Here is a 6,000-nt window from a genome sequence, read left to right on the forward strand (position 1 = left end):
TTTATTTTTAGATTATTACAGTACAAATCTGAGCATTCCTAGCTAGGGATCGTTCCAGCATGTGGTCGTGCGTTCAGTTTGAATTAGCCACGCCACTGGTAAAACCCCACTGCAGATCTCACAGGAAAAACCACTGTTCCACAAAGGCTGCTTCTATTCAGATCCTCATGCAAACTATGCATGCAAGCCGTAAAGTAACCCTATTTCATATACAGTTTATTTTTAATGTCAAAATTCATTCCCGTTAGTTTACATGGGTTAAAGAGGGATGAGTTTGCCTGTAACATCTCCAGAATAATCTCCTACCTTTTAAATTCAATCACTGCAAATTGTCTATATTTTCCAATTTTCTCTTCTCTACCCTTCTATCCATTTTCAAGTTGTGAAAAGTTGATGAGCATTGTGCCCTATCTCACTGCAAATAATTTTCCAAGAGTATTGCCAATAAAACTCGGTTTTCCTCCACTAGAGAGCAAGGTGGTTTTTTTTCCTCGGTGTTTGGGGATCTTTTATTGGTGCTTTTTTTTTTCTTTCTTTCAAATCCAATCTGGGGACTACTAAAACAAATACAATGAGAAGTAGAGAACTATTAAAAGGTGACAGAGTTGAGTACATAATCCTGTCAGGTGTGAGGATCGAAATGGCTCACAGCATAAATGCTTTACAAACATTGCTTGAGAGCACCTGAGTTGAACTGTGACAGAGGATAGCTGCAGCTGGACATGAGAGACTTATATTGATTTGTGCAGCTCATGTTTATGTTTTGGTTAGATTTTTTTTATCTTTTTTAAAGACTCACGGCCTTATAATTCAGTGCACATAACTAACCAATCTTACTCATGCAGAAGAGATCTTGAATCTTGATGACAGGTCTTCAAGTGACAGAATGACTAAATTATATGCTGGTTATAGCATGATGCTTATTCCTGTCCTACCCAGGTGGAGCTGTTCTTTACACTATGTGATTCAGCCATCAAATAGCAGCGTGCGTGCCTGAAAGGCCAAGAGGAGGCTGTATTGAGAACCTGTCAAAAACAAATGTGCAAACCTCTATGCAGCAGTCAGTAAATGTTCCTTGAATCACTCTTTTGTTTAAAAAAGCCAAACAAATCCTTGTTTCTATACGACATCTTTAATACAAAGCTTCAGTTAAACAGCTTTTCTTTCTGCCTCTTGCCTTCGTCTCTACATGACAGGTCTTCAGCTGAAGGATGCCTATTAAGATTGACATTCTTATCAAATGTAAAAATTGTCAGGTGAATGATCTGCCCAGGAACATGGGATCAGCTAAAAAGATAAAGTCTTTGTAAGAATAAAGAATATATAGGACAGCACGGCGTCTCCAGTTAACCTACCGGTTTTGTCACTTGTCCTAATTTAATCCAGTTGGCCTGTTTCATTCATGCTATGAGGCTTGCTTTTGTTTGCTTGCATTGTAATGCCTTTAAAAGAAATGACACTTCATCACTGACCACTGCACTTTGCTGATCAAGAAAAAACATCAGGAGTCTTTGAATTTACAGTCTACATGTTTGTGATACAGCATAGCATTTTAAAACAATACTAGGCAGGTAATCACTCCCTCCAGAAATGCAGAAGAAAGAAAATGTATTTTGTCTACATGAATGTTTTCCAGGAGAGACCAGACCTAAGGGACATTAAGTGCAATGGAAAAAGAAAAAAAAAAAGGGGGGGGGGGGGGGGGGGAGGATTTAAATTAGCTTTGAATTAGAATCCTCTTGAGGACCAAGGCGTTTTGGATGCCAAACTGAATTTCAGTTTTAGTATCTAGTACAACTTAATAGGTTGTACTTGCACACAGCATACCAACAATAATTGCATCTCTATGATATACAGGCATATGAATAGAGGAGCGAGCAATAACAGCTGTATTTATACACAAAGGGGTAATAATTTCAAGATGATAAAAAAATGAGTAGGTCAAAATTAAATTTCATTTTCTATTATTCTTAGAAAATTACATGCCATCATAGATCTTGCTGTTTTGAGTTACCAGAAACTGCACAGCATGTTTTCATGTTCTCAGCCTTTAATGATTCATTGCAATATGATTCATAAGACAATGCATGCAACCCTCTACTCAGTAGTATAAGCAAAAAATATTTGAAATGTCCTGCCTTAACACACAACTATACAGGGGCTACCTATATAGAAGCCTACCTAGGTGGTATTAATAGATAGGATATCAAATGCTCATTTTGTAAGTAAAATGATAATAAAATGCGGGGTTCATTTGTCATACGAAATCAGCTCACTTTGTTACAAAGCAAACTTGTGTTCTTATCTAGGAATTAAAATCAGTGGAAATAATTACTTCTTTTCTTAGGGTGACAGAAAAGTAGTTTATGTCTTCAGTGCTAACAGAGGATTGATACATCCAATAATTAATAAACTTAATTTGTGTCCCGTGGGATGTAGACTATTGCCCTTCCATTTATGAGGTACCTAAATTAGCAGTTATGTTTTAGGAGGAGAAAAATATCAGAGATCTCCATTTTGGCATAACTGCTTGTAAATTCACCCAATTAAGCTTTGCCTTCTGATCACCTACTTCTAAACATGTGCCTATAGACCCTTAACATTATTAATCATTTCAACGCAACCATCAGTCTAGAATTTTACAGGCGTTTGTGTCAACACTGATCAAACGCGGCTACAGAGCTCTTCCTTCCTTTTCCTTTTTGTCGTTTTGGTGGTGGCTTGTTTTTAAGTACGAACCATCTAAACTTGCACATGCCTTTCCGCCCTCCCTACGCCAAGCAAGCAGCACCTCCGCAAACCCTCCCGATGCAGAGAGCCGAACCCGGGCAGCCGGCAGCACAGTTTAACCGGCCACCCCCGCCTCCGCCCGCCGCCCCACCGAGGCCATCGCAGCCCGGACCGGCTCCCTCCCTCACCGCCCACTGAGGCGCCCCTTCGCCGCCCTCAGTCCGCCCCTGACGGAGTTCTGCGCCCCTCTCTCCAACCCCGCGCGTTCTCCCCCCCCCCCCCCCCCCAAAATCCGGATTCAACCCAAAAAAGCCGGTAACGACAAACTTCCCTCTCCAGCCCCGCCGGGCTCCCGCGGCGCTCCGAGGCGGGCCGCGCTCCCCTCACGGCCCCTCACGGCCCCTCAGGGCCGGCGGGCGCGGGACGGCCCCGCGGCGAGGCGCGCGGCGCTGCGGCGCGGCTGGAAGGGCCCGCAGCGCCACCTGGCGGCCGCGCCGCGACACCGCCGCGCCCGCAAACTTCTCGCCCCCCCCCCCCCCCCCCCCCCCCTCCCGCCGCCGCCGCCGCCGCCGGCTCCGCGCCGAGCGCCCAAACCGGACCACGGCGGGACACCCCCCCCCACGGACACACGGACACACACCCCCCCCCCCCCTCCGACCCACTCCCGCCCTGCCCGCCCCGACCCTGCGCGCCGGCGGAAACGTCTGTGAGGGTGGGCGGGTTCGAACGCCCCCCCCCCTACCCCCCCCCGGTCTGACGGGCGGCCATCAGAGCCGCTGCGGGGGGGGGGGAAGCCAGCCCCGCTCCCCGGGGCGGTGGGGGGCTGCCGGCCGCCGTTCCCCCCCCCCACGGAACGGAGGCGGCTGACGCCCGCCTCGCCCGCCCCCGCCCCAGCTTTGCGGAGAAGCCGATTTACTGCCGAGCCGGGGGGGGGGGGGGGGGAGTGGTGGTGGTGCGTGTCTTTTTTTTTTTTTTTTTCCTCTTTCTTTTCTTTTCTTGCCGCCCCCCCCCCCCACGCCTCCGCTCCGCGCACGCTGGCTCTCCCCAGTGCCAGTCCCCGCTCCATCACGTGCGGAAACCCATGCCCATCACAAAAGCGGGCATTTTACCCAAGCCCAGAGAAGGAAAGAAAGAAAGAAAGAAAAAGAAGAAAGAAAGAAAGAAAGAAAAAGAAGGAAAGAAAGAAAAAGAAGAAAGAAAGAAAGAAAAAGAAGAAAGAAAGAAAAAGAAGAAAAAGAGGGGGGGAAAAAAAAAAGGAAGACGAAAAACCCACCACGGAATAGCTAAAGCCAAAGAGGGTGAACCGCTTCATCCAAGAAGAGCCCAGATTTGCTCTGAACAGCCGCCTCCCTTGTTCTCCCCCCCGCCCCGTCCCCGTCCCCTTTTGCTTTTTCGTGGCGGCGAGGGAAGTGGTTAACCAAAAACCTACGTGTTGGGTTTGTGTTTCCCTGAAAACCACAGGCGCACACAGAGCATGAGGTACCGCTCCTGCCCCTCTCCGCGCTTGCAGGAAACTGTGGCTTCGCTCTTTCTCTCTCCGCCTGTACTGCAGATATTTTTCCCTCCTCTGCTCCACACTCTTGTGTTTATTTGGCTGTAAGGCAGAGCTACTTTGTAAACATCTCACACAGAACCCCAGAGCCTTTCCAAATAGCTGATTGCAGCAAAATGCCTCCAAACAAATTATGGTGCAAGGGGGATAGAGGGGACGAGACCGAAGCGGAGAGAAAAGAAATAAATTTGCATAAATATGCATATGTGACAACGGGATCGCATATGATGGTGGAGATGGCAGAAAGAAAGTATCGCTTTATCACGATGGGAAAAGTAAAAGCACAGACGACTGCAGCAAACTGCTCGCCCTTTGCCAGAGTACCAACTGCAACACCTCTCCCTCTCTCCCCCACCCTCGCCGAAAAAAAAAAAAAAAGGTGTGGGGAAAAAAAAAAAAAGCAACAGAAAAAATGAAAATGAACACTCAAACGGCAAATCCAGTACTCCTACCTTAACACTGGAATAGCTGCAGAAGCATAGGGGTCTTTTTTACACAGCCAGATTCTTTCAGGAAATCCTCTCGGGCTATCATGCAGCCGGGGTTATTCACACAGGGTTCCTGCTCTCCTTTTTGGAATCCAACGCGATTCGCTTCTCCAAAGGAATGCAACGACCACGAAGGGGTGGGGAAAAAAAAAAAAAAAATTTAAAAAAAAAATTAAAAATAACAAGAAGAAAGACAACAAGACTGGATTTGAAGGAAACTCGTGTTCTCGGTTGTAAGCGACCTACATTCAGGCAGAAAAAGCATTGCGATCGGTGTGCGAGGCAGAGTTGGGTCTGCGAGTAGGAGCTGTGATTGCCTATGCAGAGAGAGCGAGCCGGGGAGAGACTGCTCTGCAAGGCAAGGGGAGCTGGGAGAGAGGGGGGGGGACAGCGGGAGAAGGGGGGGGGGAGAGATCCAGGCTGTACCAGGCGCTCTCCTCCTGCTATTGGAGCAAACTGAATGAAATTTCCCAAGCCGGCAGCCAATAGCTCTCCGCAGTCAGCCCCAGCGCTACCGCAAGCCCAGCTCCAGCCTCGGCCTCTTGCGAGGAGCCGGCCCGGGGGGGGGGGGGGGGGGGGGCGCGGAACAGGTGGGCGTTCGAACGGGGGAAGGGGGGGTCCTGGGTCCGTGTGTGTGTCGGGGGGATCGCGCAGTTCTGGCCGCCGCTCTCCCGGCTCCGGGATGGCACACGGCAAGCGCGGTCGTCGTTAACCCTTGGCAGCCGCGGTTTTCCTTCGCTGGCAGGCTGCGGTTACCGCGTTCGCCCGTAAACGCATCTCCACGGAGCGAACGGGAGAATTGCGTACCGACCGCGGGAGCGTTTTGTTCCCGTTCCCCTTCCTCCCGTACAAAAACAGCGGAGTAGACATTCGCCCGGTGCCCGATCGTTTTAACCAGGTTTTATTTGTTTTTCGTAAGCAGACCCGATATTTCATGGCCGTAGCTCGGTGAGCTAACCGCTGCTGTGAAGGTCAGGTGTAAGGGCTGAACGGGGGGCCCTGCGGTTATTGCCAAGTACTACAACACGGGGGCTCCGGGTCAATCCCTCGGTGGGATTTCAGACTGAGGGTGGTACGGCACATACGTGCTCAGGCCCCCAACAGATACGCCTGGTTTCACTCCACAGCGTGTTCCTTTGATCGGTTTAATAACAGCACTTAACGTTACCCGGAGCGCGAGACCCTGTGCTGAGAGCGGGTGAGGATTGGCCGAGTTCTCTGAGGCCAAGG

General features: G+C 49.5%; 1 protein-coding gene across 7 annotated transcripts in view; it reads right to left on the minus strand.

Annotated features, from left to right (window-relative positions):
* The window catches only part of NLGN4X (neuroligin 4 X-linked), a 192,275-nt gene extending 187,152 nt beyond the window's left edge, over window positions 1-5,123 (minus strand). For 2 of the 7 annotated variants that reach the window (XM_029998984.2, XM_041119514.1), the window contains exon 1: window positions 4,735-5,123. The gene's annotated coding sequence lies outside the window, so the exon portion shown is untranslated. Of the gene's footprint in view, window positions 1-1,355; window positions 2,760-3,057; window positions 3,079-4,734 lie in introns of those variants that run through there. The other 5 variants (XM_029998988.2, XM_029998983.2, XM_041119513.1 and 2 more) reach the window with 4 other exon arrangements.
* Between the last annotated feature and the right edge of the window lie 877 nt (window positions 5,124-6,000).

The sequence above is a fragment of the Aquila chrysaetos genome, chromosome 23 (genome assembly GCF_900496995.4).
Source record: "Aquila chrysaetos chrysaetos chromosome 23, bAquChr1.4, whole genome shotgun sequence".
In the NCBI taxonomy this organism is placed as follows: domain Eukaryota; kingdom Metazoa; phylum Chordata; class Aves; order Accipitriformes; family Accipitridae; genus Aquila; species Aquila chrysaetos.